Source organism: Chrysemys picta, chromosome 1, assembly GCF_011386835.1.
Source record: "Chrysemys picta bellii isolate R12L10 chromosome 1, ASM1138683v2, whole genome shotgun sequence".
Taxonomy (NCBI): Eukaryota; Metazoa; Chordata; order Testudines; family Emydidae; genus Chrysemys; species Chrysemys picta.
Window position 1 is genome coordinate 162800364 of NC_088791.1, and position 27364 is coordinate 162827727.

The 27364-nt window shown below is 40.2% G+C and overlaps 1 protein-coding gene and 1 long non-coding RNA gene across 2 annotated transcripts in view; both read left to right on the forward strand.

Annotated features, from left to right (window-relative positions):
* NECTIN3 (nectin cell adhesion molecule 3) overlaps positions 1 to 27364 on the forward strand; it is a 198791-nt gene that overhangs the window by 42983 nt on the left and 128444 nt on the right. The gene's annotated exons all lie outside the window — the stretch shown is intronic.
* LOC122172214 (uncharacterized) lies at positions 9579 to 14002 on the forward strand. Its single transcript, XR_006172344.2, has 3 exons — positions 9579 to 10019; positions 10133 to 10162; positions 12209 to 14002. It is a non-coding gene; the product is annotated as an uncharacterized LOC122172214 (long non-coding RNA).

Consider the following 27364-nt stretch of genomic DNA (forward strand, 5'->3'; position numbering starts at 1 on the left):
CTTGGTGCCAATTGACAAAAGGTTCTGAGCAGCTGTTGTCCCAGTGGGAGCTAATGGAAGTTATAGAGTAGCAGCCGTGTTAGTCTGTATCCGCAAAAAGAAGAACAGGAGGACTTGTGGCACCTTAGAGACTAACAAATTTATTAGAGCATAAGCTTTCGTGGACTATAGCCCAAGTGGGCTATAGTCCACGAAAGCTTATGCTCTAATAAATTTGTTAGTCTCTAAGGTGCCACAAGTCCTCTTTTTAATGGAAGTTATAGACACTCAATATCTTTCAGGATTCTGCCTTAGATTTTTAAATAATAATCCACTTCCAGTTTGTTTTCTTTTCAGTACTGTAAAATAGTATTAATATCAGTCAAAAAAGGAGCCCAACCTGATCTAATCTCTATGAATCAGTTTCTGAGAACAATTATTCCTGTTGTTTGTTTTACTTATTTGATATTTCTGTGTTTTAGAGAGTTTGCTCTGAAGGAGCATGTGACCCTTAAATAGAAGTTTAAAGCACTTGAGAAATGCCTACAGTACTTGACAAAGGCAGTTGTGCATACCCCATAATCACTCTCTACAAGGGAGAGCTATTCTGATCTCAGCTGTGCAATGCCGCATACCGTGTTTCTTTACTGGTGCCTGCAATTGCAGTAGTAGGGTTTCTGAGAGATGCTGCAATGTATGCTGCATGAATTAGAAATTAGGCCTATGTGTGTTGACTGGCAAAAGGAGGAATTTGTAAAGCAGGAGGTATGCGGCTGATCTTTCAGATTCACTGACCAAGCGTTCCATCTTACACTTTGAATCTGTAACTGAAAACTCAAATTTTATTTAACAATCTCAGTGCTTAATTTGTAATGAAAGAGGTGCTGGGGCTCAAGCAATTTTTTTACATTAAACTGATGCAGCAAGCCCAAAGGTTATGAGGCTATGAACTGCCAAGACTAGAGGTGTCAGAGCTCAGCCTCGACAAGCCCTGGCACAAATTAAGCACTGTTCAATCTACTCTGTTACAGATGGACATGTGTTTCCATACAATCTGGCATCTTGAAGTCCAAAGCCTGCTAAAGGCATAAAAGACAAAATCAGTCAGGCTGGGGAAATTTTAAACTGGGAGAGTAGTTTTTAGCAGTCTGAGTTGAGAGTCTCTGGGACCAGAGGCCTGAGCATAATCAATTCAGATTTTAATCTTTCCTGTTTATCCTAAATTCTGTCCCCACATCCTGGCTTTTGTAGCTGTGGAACTGTATCATTGCAACAAATTCCAGCTTCTGCAGAGGTGAAAGATCCATGAAGCTCTGAGAGCTGGAAAAAGGGTAGTGCTTGTTCCTCTTGGGCTGGGAGCTTGACTGAGGTGTGGTTTGAGGACGGGAGTTCAGAATTAACAAACTTTTGAGCTTACACGGAGCTCTTTTACAGGTCTGGGAAACATGCACAGAGTATCACAGCTAAATACAAGGTGAAACAGATTGTTTAGCGTAGTAGTTAACACATATTTCCAGGGACCATTCAAAGTGAAAATGATAAGACAAAAACAAACAAACAAACAAAAAACATATCACTTATGGGTGAACACTTTTCACAAAGTGATCACTCTATATCTGACCTCTCAGTCCTCATCCTCAACCTGCACAACACTTTCAAAAGATGAGCTTGGGAGCTTAAATTCATAATTTTGCTACACATTACAAATCATTGGCTGAATAGAGACACTGGATGTATGGCTTATTACAACAATTTATAACCCACCAACAACCCCCCACAGCTTTCCTTTTCCCCCTATGACTGGAGGGGTGTTAACAGGCCACTTCACCTGGAATGGTCCCTTGAAATATGTGCTGACTACTTATGCTAAACAATCTGTTCCACCTTGTATTTAGCTGTGACACTCTGTGTGCATTTCCCCAACCTGAAGAACACTGTGTAAGCTCAAAAGTTTCTCTCTCTCCAACATTAGTTGGTCCTATAAATGATATTACCTCACCCACCTTGTCTCTTTAATATGCTGGGACCAACAAGGGTACAACAACACTGCATACAACATTGAAAGTGAAGTGTCAATTTCAGCTGATTTTCCCATCTCTTTCATGCTTGTTAGCTCCTCTAATTTTAAAGAGAACATAATTTAGAGTATAATCCAGACTTCTTGTTGGCTGTTTTTAATTAACCACACACTGTGTCTTTCACTTACAGATCAGGCTGCAAGATAAATCAAATTCAATCTCATCCTTTTGCTGATTAAGGACACAATTTGTTTAAAAAATTGGCTGCTTCCAGTCAAAGATTTGCAGCATTGAGTGAAAGCCCAACTTTTGAAACTTGGTATTTCATAATGAAATGAGCCCCAAAACTGGTTATCCAGAAATTGGTCATTTTACTTGCATGAGAGATGGAAATGAGAGAGGAAACAGGATTGCAATGAATTTTCTCTGATCTTCTAAGAATTAAGACAGAAAAATTATTAGTCCCCCAAAATATTTATGAAGGGAAAAAGAACCTGGGCCAAGATTTTCAAAATTGGGGGCCATATCCTCTGCTGATGTAACTCATCATAGCTTCATTAACTTCAATAGAACTATGCCAGTTTACACCAGATGAGGCTCCAGAGCACAGGGCCTACAGTTAGGCTCCTAAATTAATATTTGTTCACCTGAATATGTGACCTGATAGTCTAAAGTGCTGAGTACTCAGCAGTTCCCACTGACCTTGAGTTTTTTCATTATAAAAAAACTCAAGGCTTTTTATGGCAGTACTTTCACTTCTTCCTCAGCAAATAACAATTTAATTATATTTGCATAGTAGCCCTGGTTATCTTCATACTTTCTTTATGGCTTTAAAGGGAACTCCTATTGCCCCACAATGATGCTGACTTAAAATGTTCAACAGCTGTGGTAGATCAAGCTATTGGTTTTACAAGACAAAACCTCCTACGTCAGTTGGAAATACATTATGAGTTGGAAAAAGAGAAAGTTCCTTCCTTAGGATACAGGACAGGATCAGGCACTAAGTCCCTGTTGAATGAAATGGGAGATAAAGGTGATGGTTGTGATGGTTTAGGCAACTGTGAGCTAACAAACTATTGAAATAAGCTGCTAGCTCAACTCAGAACAAAAACAATAATTCTCAGTAGAAAACCTACTTCTGTTAAAGTAGCTTTATATACATGGACAAAAAGCTTCTTGACATGCCTCTTAGGGAATAATTCCACTACAGAGTACAACATACAAAATAGTGTAAATTATCACTCTGACCCCATTGAACTATATATTAGGCTATCCTTTTTTCTTTTGTTCCAATATCACGCAAAGAATCCTTGCATTCTTTGCAGCCTGACTGCAGATTATAGAAACCTAGTGGGCATGATTCTCATCTTACAATGGCTTATATCTGTGCAGCTCCATCTACTGTAATAGTGGTACTCCGATAATAATGTATAGTAAAGGCAATTAAAACCACAGAGCTCATTTTTAATCAAGGTTGTGCTTGTCCACTGTAAGGGCCAAATCATTTAGCATTGAGTTAGTTTAAATTTGATAGATAACATGATATACTTTACTAGTATAAACAAACCCTTATACAAAGAGAAACACAAAAGCCACTCAGAACTTGGTGTGTATCTGAAAATATATTGTTTTGTAATTTTAAACCAATATTTGTGTTATATAAATGTTCTGGAATCTTAAACAGTTTTTTGGGCCTGGGTCTCCTTTTATGTACAGTAAAGGAAAGCAGGCATAACTTCAATGAGTTCAGTTGACTTACAGCAGTGTAAAACTGGTGTGAGAAGAGAATCAGAATCCATCTATCCATCCATCCATCTAAAATTTCATTTCTCCTGTAAACATTGTTCATTTGTGCTTTTAGCTCGTGCTTTGCTACCCTTGTTATAACAATGATCTTCACATCTGAAGTAGTAAAATACCATACATTCCCATGGACAAAACTAGGGCTTAAAAAAAGCTCAGAAAAGATTTTGCACAGATCACGTGTCAGAGAAACATGTGTAGGCTCAAATTGCAACAGGAGACCAAGATCAGAAATTCCTGGAGGTCTGTGCCTATGCATGCACTAAAGTTGCGTGCAGTGTTGTGCATGCACAAAGGAAGAAAATAGTGTTTTAACAATATTCTTTATTAGCAATTTGGGATTGTGAAATTAAGCAAAGACCATAAATGTGCAGCTTTCCAAAGATATTTCCGTTATGGGAAGAAAAACATGGTTCATCTTCATTTTTAAATAAAATCTATTTAAATGATTTATAATATAAATAACAAATACAAACCAACATGATAATACAAAAACCATGGATACTGATAATGTGATAAGGCTTGTGTATATATATACTGTATATGACTAAGTAAAGGAGAGATCTCATATTAAATCACGGGGGGGTGGAGGTGTATCTATATCTTTATAGTATACATGGGGTCGCCCTGTCCTCACAGGAATTCCCATAAAAGGAGAGTCTAAGGGGGGAGGAAAACTCCATGGGTGAAATCCTGCCCCATTGAAGTCAATGTCAAGACTGCGATTGACTTCAATGGAGTCAGCATGTCACTCCATGAGAATCACTTCACATAGGCCACATTCCTGCAATGGACATTGTGCAAGTTACCCACTGCACCCTGGGTGAGGCCTCATTGGCTTCAATGTGGCTCCACTCAGGTGCAGGAGTGCTCCAAGTAGGTCCTTATTGCAGCATTGGGATCATAGTTTTCTCCGGATTGTTCTCTGGGTAGTGGTTCTACTCCCAAACTCTATGAGTCCTGGGAGATATGCAGAAGACCAGGGATATAGTCAGAGAGAACTTGTGTGTCTCTGTTCTGGCTCTCAGGTCCCTGGTCTCTTCTTCTTTCCCAAGCTGCACAGCTCCATAGTGAACTCAGTAGCAAGAACTCATAAGGCAATAGCTGGCCCACCTTAAAGCTGGAGTTCCATGGTGCAGAAGGAGGGCTTGCAAATGTTAATGCAGCCTCATACTGCATTATCTGCACTATATTTCTCATGGGGCTTGGTGGATGAGAGAATAACAAAGTACTTTTTTATGGAGTGCTTGAGCTTGCACTTCCTTTCTACTCTCTAAACTTATTTTGAAGATCTGGACAGAATTGTGATATAATTGATAAGGGTATCCATTGAAAATTATAGTCTGTTCGCATCTCAAAATAACCAAGGTGGGGATTATGTTTATTATTGTTACAGCCTTGAACTTACATCAGTGTGATTCCGGAGGTGCAATAAGCATCATCAAGGCCAACTATCACCTTTCTAATTGCTGACTTTTGGTGAATTTTTTTCCCTGGGCATTACAATAGTTCGGGTTTTTTTTGTTTTTGTTTTTTTTTGACAACAACAACAAAAATTATTCAGAAAAGAACATAAGCTGAATTCTTGAACTACACTTCTTACCTGCACACATACAGCCCTTAAGTTGTACGGTAATCACTGTATTCCATTTTCCAAGTGTTTGGGGTTTTTTATTCTGCTACATGCTATTTTTATATGAGCTGCCTACATTAGAATCACTGCTAAAATACAGACATTCTGAGAAAATGTTATCATTAAAATACCTCCCTTTCTTATTTCCACTTATTGTTCAGAAGCTTGCAATTGTGTCATTTTAAAAGCCCATCTCTTAAATGAATAGCAATAAAATAAAAATGTCAGTAACATTTAGCTACAGTCCATGAGAAAGAATGACCCAAATTACAAAAATGGCAGTATCTAAGCTGCCTCCAGTAACACAGTTCCTTTGGAGCATCACATTGAAACACTGATTTAGCTCTGACTCAGGGAAAGTGACACCGCCAGAGACATCACCACTTCATTTGTCATCTAGGTAGGTTTTTTGTAGGTTTCCTATATGAGTACTAACTTTGCATAGTAACTGGACTGCACGCTTTGGAGAATTTTTAAGATACTATGATAAGTTTTGCTGGTGATTCTATGTAGTCAGTATTTGATTAATTCCTTATCATACCAGCAGGGTCTCTTTGCTGTTGAACAGTGCCATTTTTCAGATGAACTTCTTCAGAGATTCCAACTACTTGTGACTATAAAAGCTCACATAGCACCTACTTCAAGGGTAAGCCCCAGTGTTCTGGCCATATTCTAATTTGGGGAAATAATATTCTATTTCCCTAAACTTCCCCTACATTTTGCTTCAGGAATTTATTTTCTCCTTCCCCTTTTATAAACTCTTCACCATACCATCAATTCAGAATACCTCAGGTTCTGCTGTTGATGGTATCATCCTCATTATATTAAGATCATCCCATTTCCCACAAGCTTAGGGGACTTTCAAAGGTCCTGAAATCACTTTTGAGGCCTATTAAATGTCATCATGCTCCATCACAACTTGGTAGGGTGTTTCCTTTTCTTTTTTAATGGAAAATTGCCATAGTGTGTCAAAAACGTCATGGTGCTGCATTGTTGCATCTCATGGTAGAGTTCCTGGTTGGGTGGTGGGGAAGGTGGTCCCATCTGACAAACGCAGAAAGGTGATAACTGTAACAGTAGCCACTGGAGTCAGTCAATACTGACCCTATCATGTGACAGAGATATTAACATTCTGTAATACTGACCATTGTCAAGTGCCTGAGTTCACGTGATAAACTTCAGTGTCTTACCAGCACTCATATGTGCCACATCTTTATTACACTAACACAAGATAACACCTAGAATGAGACCTGTAAAAGTTATTGTAACCATTTGTCACTGTGCATAGCTCTCCTAGTCTTTAAGCTCTCCCCATGCAACCCTTGTGAATATGTAAATGCTATATGCATTTGGCTCAGGAATATTAAGATTTTATCTAATTTTGTGCAAAAAATAGGAATTGTGTTTGATGCTGCATTTGAACTAAGGGATTTATCAAGACAATTCCAAGCACTAGGTGTGTTTTTCTAGATGTGGCCATTAACAAGGTGGAAGGACGTAATTTATGTTGACTCAAAAAGGCAGGCAAATCTAGTTAACTCTAACCAGGATATAAGAGGGGTCGGAGTATCACTTTCTGGGGAGAGGGAATTAAGGGTTGGGATAGATTGTTCCTGCATGGAGAAATTCTAGGGATAAGCCAAGCTCAATATGAAATTTAGGCCGAGGGGTGGTTGTTGTTTATGTTAACAGTTAAGGGCAAACTCCAGGAAGGGTTGAATTTTGGACACTAACTGTGTGTGTGTGTGTGTGTGTGTGTGTGTGTGTGTGTGTGTGTGTGAATCAGACTTGTGTGTGTTTCAGTGATTGACACTCCTGGACTTCATAGTTAAGAAAATGAACAAGCTACGCAGAGCGTGTCATTTCAGAATATCAGTCTCTATCCAGGCATGTTTAAAATTAATGCTGGAGAGTTCTTCAACATGGAGAGAACACTGATTATTACTAGAACCTCCAAAACTTCAGCAGACTCAACCCTTAATATGTACTCCATGGAAAACCTGGCCCCAAAAACCTGCCTCAGTACTAATGGAATATATGCTCTCGGGAGGAACAAAATAAAAGCCACCTGTAAGGTAGCCAATATCAGTTAAGTGAAACCATTAAGCAAATTTAGAGCTACAAAAATAGTGGCGTCACTGCAGTGCCTTTCGATCCCCAGATGATAGCAGGAGGCCTAACTCCAGAACAGGGTCCTGGGTCAGAGGGCCTTACTAGTGAAGAGATTCAACAGTGGAGACAGATGGGCTCATATGGGGAAGAGGGACTAATATTAACTTGCTCCCCTCCATGTCAGCTAGGACATGACAGGGGGAAGGGAGGACTTGCTTGCATGTTTGTTCACCCTTTGTTTAAATAACCTAGATCTCCCTCCCTCCCCCCTTCACTATATACAAGTGAATGTATTGATAGTCATAAGTGGAAATGAGGCAGGGACACACCCACCGCTCCACACCAAGCTGCCAGGGGGCATACGGTGTGATGCCAGCATTGACATGAGTGGGCATTCCAGGGGTGAGTGCCTATATGACTATAAATGGTCAGATTCTGGATTTGCCTAATCTCTGAAAATTCATTCCATAGCCTGATCCCATCACAAAGAATGCTTTTCCCCCAGCTCTCATACAGTTTGTGATCTGCATTATCCCAGAGGGAAGCAACTATCTGAACAGTTTACAGTTTGAAACTGGATGTTTAATTTAGCTTGGGCTTGATCCATTAATTGCTTTGGCGATAAGGATCAAGGCCTTCAGCTGACATTGGAAACAAACTGGGAGCCAGTGGAAGAACAGGAGCATGGACTGGGTGTGTTCACAGCAGTCTAAACCATGCTGGGGGCAAGCAGCCACATCTTCCATCACCTGGATTCGATGCGCTGTCTGCACATTCAGCTGCAGATACAGTGAATTACAGTAATCCAGTCCACAACTGACAAATCCATGGATCCCTGCTCCCATGGCTTTTTATAATGTGGTTAGTGAATTTTTCTCGCCAAAACATCAAACATTCATGTATACATTAGAAGGGGGTAAGGCCCCATAATAAATGTTTTAATATCATTGGTACCACCTATAACTGGAAAAAAGGAATCCAGTGAACTGTCAGGTAAAATTCACATGCAGGGTACTCAAAAAACTATTTTCAGTGGCAGGAGTGCTTGTTTTGAAATTGCATTGTTTGTAAGTTATTGCTGTTTAAAGAGATCTGCACTGCAAGTTTCAGTCTGGATCAATCACCCTAAAGTGGGGAGGCCTGCAGAAAGACAGAGCTTGCCATATAGTAAAGCAGCAAGAAAGACTCTACCATGAGAAGGACTGGTACCCAATATATTTGAATGGAAACTGCTATGGCAACCAAGATGAGACTTTTCTAGGAGGACCAGACTGGACAAGACTTGCATGGAGAAAAGGAACTGGACCTCTTTCTAATCCCTCCACCTTGAAGGCCCTCACTCTAATTCTCCACTGGCACATTGCATGGGGTGGAACCAGCTTTGCCTCTGTCTCTTTCCAGCTCCAAAAGTTGGACTCCAGATGCTTTTTTGCCCTCAGAAAATGTAACACTAACTTCCTTTTAAAACTTCAAGCTTGGCGCGGACAAAGTCCTCAGAAAGGAAATTGAATATTAGACTGGGAAATGAAAAAACTACGAGAAATGAAGAAGTCATAAAATACTTAAAATGGCATACTTCATCTCAGAGGCAATATGCACAAAATTACCATAAAAGAAGAGTCTGTGGTACATTTGAAAACAAGGCAGAAATTACCAGACTGCTGATTGTGGCAAATATAAGAACAATGTTAGTCACCTTGTACTTCGTTTTGGCCATGAAATGATGGCAGAATAGCTTAGTAAATATTTGTTTAGCTTTAAGGTATTAGGACTAATCCCTGCAGGTTTCCTTCCACACAAATATGAAAAAGTTGGTATGTGGAAACTCCAATTCATTATTGGTAACCCAAAGGGATAGAGAGTAATTTTTATTTATGAAGGAGCTTGAGGTGCTGCATAGACAATTCCAAAACAATTATACCTAATAAAAAAGTAATGTAAATATTACTTAATAGTCTTAATTACCAAAAGGTGACATTCACCTCAATGCAGACGGCCAACCCAGGGCATGAGCACTAGTGAAATGTCACCTAAGTGAGAATATTTTGCACTTTGCGCAGTGGTAGATGGAATACTTAATGGTGGGTCAGTGCATCACTTTCACATTTCCTCACAATCTAAACAGAAGACAATGCTCCAAGGTCCACTCCCACTTACACTAGCACAACCTCACTATGCCTAACATTTGCTAAAAGGGCAAGTCAACAGGAGAATTCTGCCACAAAATTACAGACCCTTTCTGCCTGCTTTATAAGATGTATAGCTTACACTCCCTGACTAGAGAGAGTTTCAAAGTGGGAGTTGTATTAAGCTTATATCCAAAAACAGACAAATGCCGCTTGCACAAACCCCATTGTTGCTGCATCCTTTCAGAGGACATCAAATTCTGTTGCCCCATCCACACTCCTCTCTCCAGAGCTGTGACCTTTGACGTCTTCAGCAGTGCCCCCACTCTTTACAGGGACAGGACGTAGGTAAATATAACCCTGGCATTTCCTTATGAATGCTACACTTCCCCCTCATAAGTGTAATATCCCTACATTTCTATTAACAAATTATAACATGCATTCCATTCATCTGTCCACAGATTTCACAAGCTCATAACAGTTGTTTTCAGGTAAGTCTTTGTCTCTCTTTTTTCTTTCACAAGCTGTGATAACAAAGGATGGAAATGTCTGCATTTTTCTTCAGTATATTCTACGCTCAGGGTCTGTGGCAATTGTGGCAACTCAACAGCCAACAGAACTGTTTAAATTCCCAATGATATTAACATTTTATTAAATAATGCTCCCTATATGATCATGTAATTCAAAGTCATTGGCAATATAGCAAGCTATTGAGAAACATAGCTTTTAAATAAATATAATAACAAATCATCCAGAGCTATAAAAAACTTGATTTAAACCAATACCCTTAGCATAAGTCAATGTCACTTTATTTACCAAGATTATATCAGTCTTGAATAGAATGCACAATAAGATACGGAAAAAGGTACTTGGTATGGCATTTAGCAAACTGGAGAGGATAACCCCATGGTGCATTTACCAGTCCAAAAATTGGATTAAACACTAATAAGTAGGTGACCTTAAGGGCACGTCTATACTGGAATAAAAAACCCGTGGCTTAGGTCAGCTGACTAGCTGTGGGGCTAAAAATTGCTGTGTAGATGTTGGGACTTGGGCTGAAGCCTGGACTCTGGGACCCTCCCCCATCATGGGGTCCCTGAGCCAGGGCTCCAGCCTGAGCCTGAACATCTACACTGCAATTAAACTGACCCAGAGTCCAAGCCCCATGAGCCCAAGTCAGCTCACATGGACTAGCAGCTAGCGTTTAATTGCAATGTAGACATACCCTCAATGTTCATAGGTCAGTGTCTTTGAGGATCTCCTCTCTCTAGCTGGACAACTTTGAATGCCAGTGAATGATGATAATCTGCCCTCATGTACTCTATAACATGCACTTAAGCAATATTATGGTTTCAACGTCCATGGCCTTGTTTTGGCATTCATGTCTTTCAGTGGTTGGCGCAAATATCCCACCATTCACACAGTCCTATCTGCACTTTCCAAGTTTACCAGATCAGCAATATTCACATTTTCCAGACACACATAAAATGTTTCTGTCTCCTGATTCAGAGCTTCTCAGCCATGGACAGTATCCACTATCATTACATAAAGTAGTTGATCTTCACTCTCAGCATCAGAATCAATGCAGTCTAAATTCTTGTCCTCATTTTGATCTCTCCTTGCGCTATTTTTCCTTGTTCTCTATGTCTTCCTGTATGGTGGTTTAGAGGGGTGGTGTTATATCCAATGGTAAGGAGTCACAAGGAAAGGCGATGAAGAACTCTAACAGATCCTTTTCCATCTGCTTTGACTTCATAGACTGGACTATGTACGAAATGAATTTTATCTTCCCAATATGATCTTAATTTGCCTTGTCCTCCTCTCTCTCTCTAAATAAAAAAAATCATATTGGGGTCTGGAAAATTTCATTCTGATAGGTGAAAACTACTTTAGGGAGTTAAGAATTACTCAGAACAGTGATATAGAGCGGAAATGCTTAGGCAGCATATTAGCGCCTATAGTTGTGACTAAACACTCCAATTATAATGGATGCATGCCCTAAAATGGAGCAGCAACAATAGACATTAGGACAGATGAAGGCCCCATTTCTGTTAAGAATTACACACATGCTTAACTTCACATGTATGAGTAGTCCTGTTGTAGTCAATGAGACTACTTTGTGTATAAAGTTAAACACATGCATATGTCATTGCAAGATCAGGGTATAAGATAAAGTAACAGCTACTATATATGGGGATCACACAGTTAGAACGATGTCTGGGCTATAGTCATAATCCTATTTCATTTAGAAACCAAGAAATATTCCTCTTGCAATGCTTAACTATAAAACCATAAATTACCGTCTCACTTCTAACTCTGTGCCCTTAACTCTTAAAAGATACACTTATGTATTAATGGAGAAAGGCATATAAATATTTAAAGCTTTTCCATAAATCTCTGTGTATCATAGATTGAATTAATGACAGTAGCATTTTTCCTTCTATAAAACAGTTGCACAGTACATTATTTATAATATTTTCCACTTATTATTATTCCATATACAGTATTAGAAAGTAACGTCTTCTGTTTATCCACAGAACGGGCATAATGAAGATACTGACACTGCCATCTTCCTCATACTGCTAGCTGATATGGCTAAATCAGGGGTTCTCAAACTTCATTACACTGTGACTCTCGTCTGACAACAAAAATTACTACACAACCCCAGAAGGGGGGGACCAAAGGCTGAGCCCGCCTGAACTCCACTGCCCCAGGCAGAGGTCCAAATCCAGAGCCCTGCTGCCCCACGCAGGGCGGCCAAAGGCAAAGAGCTTAAGCCCCAGGCCTGTAACCTGAGCCCCGCCACCCAGGGCTGAAGTCCTTGAACTACATCTTTGACCCTGGTGGTGAGGCTTGGGCTGCAGCCCCAGGCCCCAGCAAGTCTGATGTAAGCCCTGGAGACCCCATTAAAACTGGGTTGTGACCCACTTTAGGGTCCTGACCCACAGTTTGAGAACTTCTGGTCTAAATCCTTTCTGCAAGTACTATCTCTAGGGATGAAAGGACAATTGACTTGCCATGACAATTCGTTCTCTTTCCTTTGCTAAGACTACCAACAAGAATATCAGTTCATGCTCATTTTAATGGTGTTATGTCTGTCTGTCTAGAATTTTACATTAGAGAGACAAGGTAAGAGAGGTAATATGTTTTCTTGGACTGATTTTTACATCGGCATCCATCACCATCATATCTCAGGCCCTTTTTAGTGATGGGGATTCATAGGCATGAGAAAATGGACTGAGACTGCTGTCACATTTCATGCAGCTAACGAATGGCCATCAGATGGTAGTGACTTTGGATTATTATCATTTTGTGACCTAATTATAGCTAAGGAATATAGGACTGGACTTTTGATATCAGTCTTAGCCACTTACCAATGGAGCGTCTGAGCAAAATTGGTTCATCTATTTTTGTGTTTATCCAAGTGTGAAACTATTTTATCTCTATGTGTTCCAGTGGAACTGTTCATGCTTCCACAATATGGCTGGTTTTCTAGTTCTCACTGAAGAAGGATAAACCATTTGGTTCAATTTTTGTGTCGACATTCATTTTGGAGGACACTATTGAAGTGGATCGAAATTGCGAAATTGTTCATGAAGTCATGAAAGCAGGTCATCCCAAACTCATGTCAGTAAAACCTTTGTAAAACATTGTATCATCATGTGTTCTCCATGGATTTTACAGAAAAACAAAATGTCTTTTTGAAACATTTTAGGTAATTTAAAAATAATGGTATTGGGACTATTTTTTGTATCCCTACAGCTGCTGCCTTAGTTACCATGTGTTTGACAGTACAGACTCTCGGAGAGAGAAAACATATAGTTCATAAATTTAAAACACCGCCAACGTTGACCTAAAATAGCCTTTCAATACATAAAAATGTCAGAATTTTAAAGATCAATACCATGGGCATCCAGGAATAGAATCAATGATGTGTCTTCCATTGGGAATATGAAATCTCTTCTTTCCAAATAAATAAAGAAAGGTCCTATGTTTGATTCTCCTTCGTCCTGCATTGTGTATAGTTAAGGCTACAAGTCAGTCACAGAGGTCACAGATCCAGTGAGTTTTTGTGACCTCTGAGACTTCAGGGCTTTGACTGTTAATCCCGGGCAGCGGGGCTCCAGTTGTCAGCTCCCCTGGGTGGGAAGAACGGCTTTGGCTGTCAGCCCCCAGCTACCTGGTTGTGGGGCTAGGGCTTCAGCCCCATCCTGGGGAAGCTCAGGCTTCTGTGAATTCTTTTTTATTGGACATGACCCAGGGACATCCCTAGCTATTCTGGGGCCCTTCACAGCCTCCCTGCGTGGGGGGGAGTGGGGCCCCACGCCTCTGTGGGGGCAGGGCGAGGAGCAGGCCCCAGGCCTCCGCGGGAAGGGGGCGGGGCCGAGGAGCAGGCCCCAGGCCTCTGCAGTGGGGGCGGGGCTGGCTTGGGGGGGCAGAGGGGCACCACCTCCCAGCACTCACCGGCAGTGTGGCTGGGGCCGGGTCGCTGCACTCCCGCCACCGGTGAGTGCAGCCCTGGCCCTGCTGAAGAGCTCAGGGGAGTGGGGGTGGGGCGGGGCTGGGCAGCGGCGGGGCTGGAGCAGGGAAGGGGCAGGGCGGGGCAGAGCAGGGACTGCAGCAGTATGCGGTTGCGCAGGGCACCAGGAAATTTGGTGCCCCCAATTTCCTAGTGCCCTACGCAGCTGCGTACTTTGCCTATGGGTAAGGACGGCCCTGCCATGACCTGTCTTTGACTTTTACTAGAAATAACTGACACATAATCTTAACCTTATGTGTAGTCCTTTATGTCAGTGCAAAGTTGGTATAAAATACTACCAGGTCAGAATGATAGCATTTTATACCCATATCGCACAACCATAAATGGCTGCCCAAGTGTCACTACCCTGGATTTTCTGTGAGATGGTCTTGGTTACCTGCTGCCATCACTAAGCTTCTGACCTGGTACTTTTACCTCAGGGAATGTCTCCATCTGCTCCATTGTTACAAGGAAGGAGAGAAGGAGGTTCTCCTGGTAGGGATGGGGGGAATTCTTCAAAGGCCACTGAAGAAATCCCCATTCATCGCAGCTCCACACCAGACTAAATTAATAAATTTGTAATTTATTACACACAATTAAAATCTATGAATGACTATGGTACCAATCATCTGTCCTTTTAAAGCCCTGGAAAATCAAACTTCAGGCTTCCATTTCATAAACCACAGAGTCTGATGTTCTCTCAGTTGGATCCACCTTCTCATTAGCCTGGACCTCAATCATCCTTTATAGACCAGTCTCTGGGGTCTGAATGGACTTTCCTTGGTAACTTCAGCAAGAGTATCCCAAAGCACCTCCAGCTGGCAACTCCCTCTCCCAATGGCCTTCCTCCCACATTCTGGGCGGGCTAAGAGTCTTCAGGTTTTAAACCACTATCTCCCCTCCAAATATATGGGTACCCACATGGCCCCACAGTATGCCAACATTTTTATGGCTGGCTTGGAACGGCGCTTCCTTAGCTCTCGTCCCCAGGCACCCCTGCTCTGCTTGCACTGCATTGATGACGTCTTCATCATCTGGACCCGTGGAGGGGAAGCCCTTGAGGAATTCCACCATGATTTCAATAATTTCCATCCCACCATCGGCCTCAGCCTGGATCAGTCCACACAGGCGGTCCATTTCCTGGACACTACTGTGCTGATAAGCGGTGGTCACATGGATACCACCCTGAACCGGAGACCTACTGACCGCTACACTTGCCTACATGCCTCCAGCTTCCATCCAGGACACACCACACGGTCCGTTGTCTGCGGCCAGGCTCTAGGATATAGCCGCATTTGCTCTAGTCCCTCGGATAGAGACAGGCACCTACAGGATCTCTATCAAGCATTCTTGGGACTACAGTGCCCACCTGCTGAAGTGGGGAAACGGATTGACGGAGCCAGACGAGTACCCAGAGGTCACCTCCTACAGGACAGGGCCAACAGGGAAGGTGGCAGGGCACCACTGGCTGTCGCCTTCGGCCCCCGGCTGGAACCTCTCCGGCGCATCATCGGGGGTCTGCGGCCTATCCTGGGGGATGGTCCTTTACTCTCACAGATCTTGGGAGACGGACCTGTCCTCGCTTGCAGACAGCCCCCCAGCCTGGGGCGGGTGCTCACCAGTAACCACACATCACTGAACAAAAACACTGACCCAGGAACCTATCCTTGTGGCAAGGCCCGATGTCAACTCTGTCCACATGTCTATTCGAGTGACATCATCGTGGGGCCTGATCACGTCGGCCATGCCGTCGGGGGCTCGTTCACCTGCACATCTGCCGATGTGATGTATGCCGTCGTGTGCCGGCGGTGCCCCTCTGCCATGTACATTGGCCGGGCCAGACAGTCTCTGCACAGGAGAGTTAATGGACACAAATCTGACGTCAGGAATCGTAATACTCAAAGACCAGTGGGAGAACACTTTAACCTGTCTGGTCATTCTATGACAGATCTGCGGGTGGCTATCTTAAAACGGAAAAACTTCGAGGACAGGCTCCGATGGGGGACTGCTGAGCTGGAATTGATGTGCAAACTAGACACAATCAACTTGGGATTAAATGAGGACTGGGAATGGCTGAGCCATTACAAACATTGAATCTATCTCCCCTTATAAGTATTCTCACACTTGCTTCTTATCAAACTGTCTGTACTGAGCTATCTTGATTATCACTTCAAAAGTTTTTTTCTCTTACTTAATTGGCCTCTCAGAGTTGGTAAGACAACTCCCACCTGTTCATGCTCTCTGTATGTGTGTATATATTTCTCCTCAATATATGTTTCACTCTATATGCATCCGAAGAAGTGGGTTGTAGCCCACGAAAGCTTATGCTCTAATAAATTTGTTAGTCTCTAAGGTGCCACAAGTACTCCTATTCTTTTTGAGGATACAGACTAACACGGCTGCTACCGTGAAACCTCCAAATATATACTTTACTATCCATATACCTCATACCTAAAATAATATAAATGTAGCACATACCTTAATGCTCTCCACAGCATGGTACAGGGCAGCAGAGAATCAAGGCCCCTGTTTTTACCGTGCAGTGTCAAAAGTTATTTGAACTTAAAGCTGTCACTGATACAGGTCTGAATACTGCCATTCCTGCCTCTAATGGCTAAGTAAATTTTATTTTTTTTCCAGGGGAGTGGGGGGAGATTCCAAATGCTGTGAATAAAAAGGAGACGTTCTGATAATTTAACTTTTTATAATGGCAGCTTTTTGAAGCTGCTCTAAGGCTTGGGGTGTAGGAATAAGCTTGGGGGAGATGGTCAAATGTGTATGAAAAACATCTTTTATTAAAAGCAGCAAAGAGTCCTGTGGCACCTTATAGACTAACAGACGGATTGGAGCATGAGCTTTCGTGGATGAATACCCACTTCGTCGGATGCATCATTCACCCCCGAAAGCCCATGCTCCAATATGTCTGTTAGTCTATAAGGTGCCACAGGACTCTTTGCTGCTTTTACAGATCCAGACTAACACGGCTACCCCTCTGATCTTTTATTAAATGACTTGGCAATTTATCCAGTATCTATGTCACTGCTTTGTGTGTGTGTGTAATTTTTATTTACAGTGACTATATGTGGAGAAAGAGAGAGACAGTAATATTTGGGACTATATGATCCATAAATAAAATGTTATGGATATTTATATAAAAGAAAGGATTCATTTCTATTTTTTTTAACACAACTATTTTTCTCAATTGTGCTTTTTATTTCACCCATTATACTCAGAACTACCACAGAGGATAAATGAACAACTAAACACTGGCCTTTTTTTTTCATATACAAAGTGTGAATTATTGTGTTTCATTGTTTTTCTTTCACATTTCGGAAACCCCACTGGTGTGGATGAGTTATAAGTTCTTTTTCACAAAAAAATCTATCTATCTATCTATCTCTTTCACTGCAGAGCAGACTTTAACAGGGCACTTTAGAGTACAAAAGTGAAATGAATGGGGAAAAACGTTAAGATTGGCATATAACCATCAAAAGTCAGGAGATTCAGATTTAAGGCTGTTAGGCTTTCCTGAATCCACAGTGTAAAATAAGAGATACCTTATGCTTAGGGGTAAGGATGGGGTGGATATACTGAAACAGAATTACAGAGACTAAAATAAAACAACTACAGCTGTGTTGATCCCAGGTGACATGCTGTTGAGCTTGGTGGGATAGAAATGAACAGACAAAAAAATACCTTAATAAAATATGCAATCAGCCCTTGGAATTTGCTGCTGAAGGACATTTCTGAGGCACTAGCAGTAACCTGTGAAACATTTGTGTTGTTTAATAGTATTTCAGCTTATTGTTATTATTGAGCAAGGTACATAACTTCAAGCAGGGGAGTGCTCCCATTGATTTCAGTGGGATATCCCCATTCCTAAAGTTAGACTTGTGCTTAAATTCCTTGCCAAACTGGGGCCTGTATCCGTGCTGCAGTCACGGGAGGGTAACATGGTATTACAAGCAAGTCCGATGTTCCACCAGCAGAGGAAAGCAGTCCACACATACAAGTGTAGACCCTCTGATTTCAGTGGTTAATCTTTTATTAGTTTTATCTGTTTTTAATGAATTAGCAATCCATTTTTAGTGGGTTATGGTCAATTGAAATACCCCAGTCTTAGTCCCTGTCTACACACGGTTTTTGTACTGGTATGACTATTTTTGTTTGGAGTCTGATGTCTTACTGAAATAATTATATGGGTACAGCCCTTAGTGTGGACACTTTATATTGCTATAAAGGTACCTGGCACTCATATAGCATATTCTCCTTCCCTTACAGGAATAATCTATACTGGTATTAGCATCTTGATACCAGCATAACTGCATTCACACTAGAAGGGTTCCATCAGTTTATCGATACCAGTATAGTTAAAGTGATACAAGTGTAAACAAGCCCTTAAACTTCAAGACGAATTTCTACACACAAATTTGCACCAGTTTAATTCACTTGGTTTAAAAACATACCTTTAGTTAAACCGATGCAAGTTTGTGCGTAGACAAGTCTTTAGAGAATTTATACACTGCCTAATGAAAACTTCTATTAAAAATCTCTATAGAAAAGAAATACTGCCTGTGTGTAGTGACTAGTTTTTACATTTTAACAACTTTCCTTCACTTTTCAAAATTTTTCAGAATATCAGAAGCAAATAAATCACATTATAGGCTATTCATTTGTCATATTTAAAATGGAAGAGAAAAATTCTGACCATAGTTACATATGCACGAGTGCAAAAATAAACATTTAATAAACTTCCAACATTTCTTTTTTTGCACTCATGCAGTTTTAAAAGAATCAAATTGAAAAATTAAAAATTTGCTAGAAAGCTAATTCCCATGATGAAACCTTGAGTTTGCTCCAGCCTAAGGCTAATTTTTATGGCAATTCAAAAAATTAATAATAGAAACTCCAATTTATTCGATCTATAACTGGAGAAATGTACAACTATAATAAAGCTACATTTTTCTTACTGAACTATGATATTTTTATTGAACTCTGAGCATGCTTTGGTGTTACACACGGTTTTGAAGTCATAGAAGTTAATATGGCCTTCAAGTACAAAACATGGATGAGCGCAGGAGGTATATAGTATGTTGTTGTATTCACCTTGTGACCCTACTTTGATGATGTGTCTTTTACACATTGTAGATTCAAGCCATGTTCCTAGGATACATGCAGGCACAATTTTTATGTCAGACTACTCCACTCCATCACACTGTGGAATCCCTGCTGTACCTAACAAGCAATGGACCATTAGGCAGAGGGAAAGCAGAGGAGAGCAAAATAATAAGATGGTACAGGGGCCAAGGGTCAAAACCTAGCCAAAATTTTCTCATTTCTAAAAATGGAGAATAAACACTTTGATAATTAATAGACTGAAAGGGAAATAGTTGTGAAAATGAAGCGAGGAAGTGTAAACAAAGGACAGACAGAATTAAGGCAAGCTGCACAGAAAGATACTGAGCCTGATTCTGCTCTCACAAAGGCAAAAAGTAGGAGTAACTTCACAGAAACCAATAGTTACTCTGATGTATAAGGTCCCAGTCCTGCTCCCATTGACATTAAAGCCAAAATTCCCTTTCCTCTTAATGGTTCAGAAACAGGCCATTTCTAAGAGGGGAATCAAGTTAGTAAAGAGACTTGGAAGATTATTCTGAAGTGTGTATACAGGTTATAAAATTGTAATCTCATTTGGATCACTTTTTCTTTGGGGACCAGTATGTGAACTTTTTGATCCCCTGAAGAGCAGGTTTAATACTGTTTTCCTTTTATCATTGAACATTTATTGTAGCAGCAAGCATACTGTTATGAATTTCGGGACCATCATAATGACCCTGATCCTGAGACATCCTGGCCTCCATCCATTTTGTGCTGCTTAAAGATGGAAAAGAGCCCTAAACCTTGAAGATCCCACCCCACTGGGGCTCTCTTCCAAAATGAATCCATCCTCAATTGTTACAGTGATGGCATAGAGACTCCTACACTGCCCCCTCCCTGCAGCTGGTGCAGATGGCATTGGCTAGGGCAAAAATCTGTGGTATAGGGATGCCCCAGCAATCCCCAACTGCTATAACTGCACTTTAGGGCTGTGGCAGCTAGTACTAGTTAAGGACCAGCATCTGCAAAGTGGAGTGCAAAATGTGCCTTTGCACCATTCCTCAGTTGCACCAAGTACTCCTCAGCCACAGGATCTGGCTAATTGTCTTTTTCTTGCTTTTTTTTTTTTTTTGATTGTGCAACTGCACTTAAATGTTTTTGAAGCATGTAAGTTAACAAAATAAATTTTACTGACTTTCTCTCTTTTTCTTTTAGTTCTTAAGTATTGATAGCTTGTACCTGAAATATGAGTACTTTAAGGACAAAATATTTACCTTATATTATTTTATATATATTGTTTTCTTTGTAAGATATCAGCTTAATCAATATTTATTTATTGATGTAACAATGTTACAATTACAAATAAATGGTTAAAGAAAGAGAAGGAGAGAGACTATGGTAAAGGGAAGCAAAGCAGAAAGAAGACAGGGGAAGTATTATATGATTTGTAATCATTCTTTCAAGATGACTCCTCACTGTTCGTGTTCCCTTTCTCCGTGTGATAAAGGGCAATCAGAAAGATCTAATTGGAAAGTGTTCCATTTCCCTGCTTTTTATTTTTGTTTGTTAGGCATGTGAAAGAAATTTAATTATTTGGCTGTGATTCTTCAAATTATTTGGCTGAGACTATGGGAATCTCAGTGTCTTTTGAGAGTAGATCATATGTACTTCTGACCATGGCTATGAAATGTACTGTTAGGATTATTGTCGTCACTATCTACATTACATTACACAAAGGTAACTTTGAGGAATCTACTGGGACAAAGAAAAGATATTGCATAAACTATGACAAGTAGGCCACTATGTGTGCCAGGGAACCACAGTTTTCTAATTGTATTCTAGTTACTGTAAAAAGTAGTGAATGGGCCTTCAGATTTCTCCTTAAAGGGATCATCTTTCATTGAAATAACAATAAAACGGGTCATCTTCACCATGATAAATGTTGGGCTACTGGAATTTGGAAACACCAAATAGCAGACAACTGTCTGTTATTCTTGTCTAAGATTGGCTAATTATTATTTCAATTAAAATTTTATGAGATATTTCTCTGTGAACGTACAAGGACTGTTCAATCCAGATGATTTTACAGCATATTGCAGATAGTAAGCATGGAAATGGTCATATAAAAATATTAGTGCTGTCTTTTATAAAAAATTATGGCTTCCTTAATGTTAATTGTATGTTAACAACAATAACAACTGATGTTTATAAAGCATCTTTTATTCAAAGATTCCAAAGTGTACATATATACCATTAAAAAGATGATTTACCAACAAGGAACCCAATTTTATTCATTGTGGTGAATGGACTAATTTCCTCATAACAGGCTCATGAATGATCTGACCAGAGGGGCCACTGCTAGGTCAGGAGACATATGCATATAAATATACAGACCATGTTGTTTAATCCTTGGCCCAGCTGGATTGTTGTCCACTACTGTTGTGACAGAAAGCCCGCACAGAGACTTTTCTGTGGGTTTCCCTTCCAGGAAAAGGTTTTGGACAGACCTTTTTACAGTATGCCGTACAGAAAATGTTTAACTATGTGTGCAGTTTTGCCAGGGTGTGTGTATGGGCACAGTTAGCCTGCTGTAGGCTATAGAAATAAAATAGGGATTGGTTCACCCACCACAGAAATGCAACTACCTGTTAACAAAGCACAGAAACACTATACAACAGAAAGCAAAGAATATCTTATGCATTTGAAACTATGTGGAAAGAGGTTTCAGGGGGTAGCTGTGTTAATCTGTATCAGTAAAAACAACGAGGAGTCCTTGTGGCACCTTAGAGACTAACAAATTTATTTGGGCATAAGCTTTCGTGGGATATAACCCACTTCATCAGATGCATGGAGTGGAAAATACAGTAAGCAGGTATAAATATACAGAACATGAAAAGATGGGAGTTGCCTTACCAAGTGGGGGGTCAGTGCTAATGAGGCCAATTCAATTAGGGTGGATGTGGCCCATTCCCAACAGTTGACAAAAAGGAGTGAATATCAACAGAGGGAAAATTACTTTTTGTAGTGACCCAGCCACTCCCAGCCTTTATTCAGGCCTAATTTGATGGTGTCAAGTTTGCAAATTAATTCTAGTTCTGCAGTTTCTCATTGAAGTCTGTTTTTGAAGTTTTTTTAGTGAAGAATGGCCACTTTTAAGTCTGTTATTGAGTGTCCAGATTGACAGATTGACAGAGCCAGAAGGGTACCCAGAAGTCAGAGGACAAGCCCAACAAAGAAAGTAACAGAACGCCACTAGCCGTCACCTACAGCCCCCAACTTAAACCTCTCCAGCACATCATCCAGGATCTACAACGTATCCTGAAGGATGATCCCTCACTCTCACAGACCTTGGGAGACAGGCCAGTCCTCACTTCAGCCAGCCCCCCAACCTGAAGCAAATACTCACCAGCAATTACACACCACACAACAGAAACACTAACCCAGGAACCAACCCCTGCAACAAACCCCGTTGCCAACTCTATCCGCATATCTATTCAAGGGACACCATTATAGGACCCAACCACATCAGCCACACCATCAGGGGCTCGTTGACCTGCATATCTACCAATGTGATGTATGCCATAATGTGCCAGCAATGCCCCTCTGCCATGTACATTGGCCAAACTGGACAGTCTCTACACAAAAGAATAAATGGACACAAATCAGACATCAAGAATTGTAACATTCAAAAACCTGTAGGAGAGTACTTCAATCTCCCTGAACACTCAATAACAGACGTAAAAGTTGCCATTCTTCAACAAAAAAACTTCAAAAACAGACTTCAGTGAGAAACTGCAGAACTAGAATTAATTTGCAAAATTGACACTATCAAATTAGGCCTGAATAAAGACTGGGAGTGGCTGGGTCACTACAGAAAATAATTTTCTCTCTGTTGATATTCACCCCTTCTTGTCAACTGTTGGGAATGGGCCAAATCCACCCTAAGTGAATTGGCCTCGTTAGCACTGACCCCCCACTTGGTAAGGCAACTCCCATCTTTTCATGTGCTGTATATTTATACCTGCCTACTGTATTTTCCAGTCCGTGCATCTGATGAAGTGGGTTATATCCCAGGAAAGCTTATGCTCAAATAAATTGTTAGTCTCTAAGATGCCGCCAGGATTCCTCGTTGTTTTTATGTCGAAAGAGGCTTTTTTGTTTATTTGTTTAAAGATCATCATTGTGGTGATGCATGAATTTTGCCAGGCCACTACCGTCACATCCATTAGAGTGGGAGTTAGAGTTTTCAAAAAAGCACATTGTGCTGTCACAAATCTATTTACAAATTCCCCTTGAAGTGAATAGTGCTTCATTCCAACTGGAATTTGTGCTGTCACATCAATGTTATGCATATAAGCTAATTTCACACTGCTTCAGAACTTTGTTTTCAAATGACCAAAAGGGTTAAAGTCTAAGGACAAAACACCTGCCAGTAACCCCCAATCCTAATTAAGCTAGTTTCTTTTTTGAGGGGAGTAGAGGGTGGGAAATGGGGGAGGGGGGGAAACGACAACTAGAAACTGTAAAAAATAAATACTGGAAATTGTTTTGAAATAAGGTACAGTATTCTGAATGTCTAGAGCTCAAAGATTGTTTTAAACTGGACAACCTCCAACTTTTAAAAAATATATATTTTTAACACTATGCCAAGACCAATAGATGTACATGGATTGAGCCAGTAGGCCTTATAGATGTCAACTACTACACTGTGTAAAAGGAATTATTCTGGAAAATTCACCTTTAGTGATGTTCTAAAAATCTAAGGACCAAATTAAGTCTTGTGGCATTTGATTACAACAGGGATGAATTTGGCACTAGAAGATATTACCTACTGGCTAGCTCCATTTCTACTGAAATATGATAAAATTTCCTTGGCCAGTATGGACATAGTCACTTGTTTTTGTGAAGGGCCTTGAGAGGCACAATAGGCATAAAATTTTATTTTAATAAGACTTAACCTAATTTGTTATTTTGGAATGTAAAAAAATGAAAATTTTATGCAGTTTGCAACTTGATAGCAGTTGTCACAAATGGCATACTAAATATCAAAGAATACTTTTTCAATTACACTACTGCCCCTTACACCTTTCTAGAAGCATAAGAGGGCCTTAAAGTGGGTGTAAATATAATTACTAAATGTAACTTTAAGGTCCCTTTTACACTGACCAAAGAAAATGTAAAGGAGCCTTAGCACTTGTCAACCCCAGGAAACTGAGTAATTATACCAGAATGGCGAATAACATTATCAAATTATACAAGAACAATAAACTATAACATGGGCAGTGCCAGTGTTAGCCCACTGGGGGCCCTAAACAGTAATATTATGCCCCTCCCACAACACATACTAATAATAGGGGGCCCCCTTGAGCTGTTTGGGGCCCTAAGCCAGCGGTTCTCAACCAGGGGTACGTGTACCCCTGGGGTACTCAGAGGTCTTCTAGGTGGTCATCATCTCATCTAAATATTTGCCTAGTTTTACAACAGACTACATAAAAAGCACTAGCGAAGTCACCACAAACTAAATTTAATAGACAATTATTTGTTTATACTGCTCTATGTACAATACACTGAAATGTAAGTACAATATTTATATTCCAATTAATTTATTTTATAATTACATGGTAAAAATGAGAAAGTAAGCAATTTTTCATTAATAGTGTGCTGTGACACTTTTGTATTTTTATGTCTGATTTTGTAAGTTTTTAAGTGACGTGAAACATGGGGGTACACAAGACAAATCAGACTCTTGAAAGGGGTACAGTAGCCTGGAAAGGTTGAGAGCCACTGCCCTAAGCAATTGCTTAATCTGTTTATGCCTAGTGCCAGCTCTGAACACGCGGAGTTATACAGGCAAAGCTATAGCAGTACAATCATTCTGCTGTAGCTATTCCAGTCAATTTCCTTGTGTAGAAGAGCCCTTAGTGTAAATAAGAATCAGACCATGTGTGCCTAATTCACAACTGGCATTACTCCAATTTTACTGCAGTAATGGATTACACTGATTTCAATGAAATTACAGTGACATAAAACTAGAGTAATACTGTGAAGAATCAGACCCTAAAATTTAGAATAGAGCTAGGCTAATACTGACATTTTTTTTAATTCATTTTATTTTTAATAAAATAGGCTGCAATCTTGTTTGCACATGTTTGGGCTAGATTCTCCACTGTACCTGAGCTCTCCTGATTCTCATCCACTCAACTTTGGTGCAAATCCAAACAGCATGGGTACAGCTTTACATCCCCTGAGGATATGTCCTATAGAAGCAAAACTTTTAAAGATTAACAATAACCCCCATCAGTTATGCTAATTTACACTCAAAATAGTTATTGAATGTAGAATGTCCATTGCTGCTAATAATTTGCCTCTAGCGACTCTTTGCCTGATCTTTGTTTTGTTTTTCAGTTACAAATTAGTGAGGCCTGTTAATTAGTGAACATTCAGTGTAGCTGAAGACTGGATGAACAGTTTTCTGAGTGTGTGATAAACTTAACCCATGAGTAGGTTTTAGAGAAACATGATGGTTCAGCTCCATCACTGACTAATGTTACTCAGTCTTGTACATGATGTAGAGCCTGTATCTAACCTATACTAGAAAATCAAATGATAGAAATGTTTCCACCAGAATTCTCAACAGCATAGGTGCTTATACGTTTATGAAAGCCTTGCTGTATTTTCCATGAAGTCTTTCAATGGCAATCCACCAGAAACAGATGAAGAAAACAAATGCAGACCTCATCGAAACTGGACTCTCAACCTGTATGTCATAAATGTCTGTATTTTTATCTGAATCAGGCAACACACCTATTACCTTGTATACAGAAATTACATTCAAATCAATGGGAGAAATTCTGTACCAAGGCACAGAAGGTACAGCCTTTGCACTGCCACCTTTGTACTGCCTGGGTTCTAGGTTGAGTGGTGTCTGCTCTAATTTATGGCAGCCTTAGTCAGATAACCTATCAGCTGTGCCACAGCCAAGAATCTCAGAAGCTCTTAGTGCTACAGATACTCTGCCTCCTGCTCCTGACACCCTCCTTCTTGCCCCATGCCCCAACATGTATTCTACTTTGGGGCTATGCGGGTTGAAGAGGTTGCATAGGAAAACGTTAGGTGGTCTTAACCAACTTCTGTGCAGCAGGAGTTCTGCCCCAGTGGTTGCGCCTCCTTTATGACCCCTATGCACTGCCAGAATCAGCGCCCAGGAGTTGTGTGTGTATTGCTTTCAGGCTTAGGAATAAGACCATGGTTTTTCTTTATTTGTGCCTATTCCTAGGTGTTTTTTTTTTTTGGTGCATACAGATAAGGGATAGAAGAACTACAAATGTGTTAATAATAGATATAGTGAAATGTATATCTGATACTCAAATAATACATAATATATAAAATTCAACAATGGTTGGAAAAGTTATATGGTTTAAGACTAAAGGGGAAATTGTGATTAGCTTATAGTTAGTAAAAATAACTAACCGAATAAGAAGTTGTGAAAAACTGACAGGATATATAATATGATACTTTCATTGGGCTAAATAATAATGCATATTATTGGACATCAAAAATACAGATTCCTTAAGAAGGGACCCTAATGATCTGAATGTTTCTACAGTATAAACTTTATTTAGCTTTGTGAACTTTTATTTATTATAAGGCATAATAAAAACATATGGTACTTCTCTAACGCTTAAATCATCAATCATTAGGTTCATCCTTAAACTTTTCTGTACCTCATATGTAAAGACTACATAGTAATTCTCTATCGTCAGTACTTTTTCCCAAAGGGTCCAAATATAAGAGGTGATGAGCTCTTTCGTTTCCACTGAAGTCAGCAAGACTAAAGGTTACTACTGGCACCCAGCAGGAATTACTCAAAATCTTGCAGGATCAGGCCCATGAAAGCAAATAATAGCGCCAAAATTTTAAAAGTAGCCATAGCATCCATGTGAGGAACATAAGAGTTGTTCATATTTCATAGTTTATAAATATCGTTACTTCATCTTTAAGCCACAGGCCTCTCCTCAAAGACAGTATTTGTTAAGAGATCTGGATGGCTAAGGGGATTGGAAACATGATACAATGC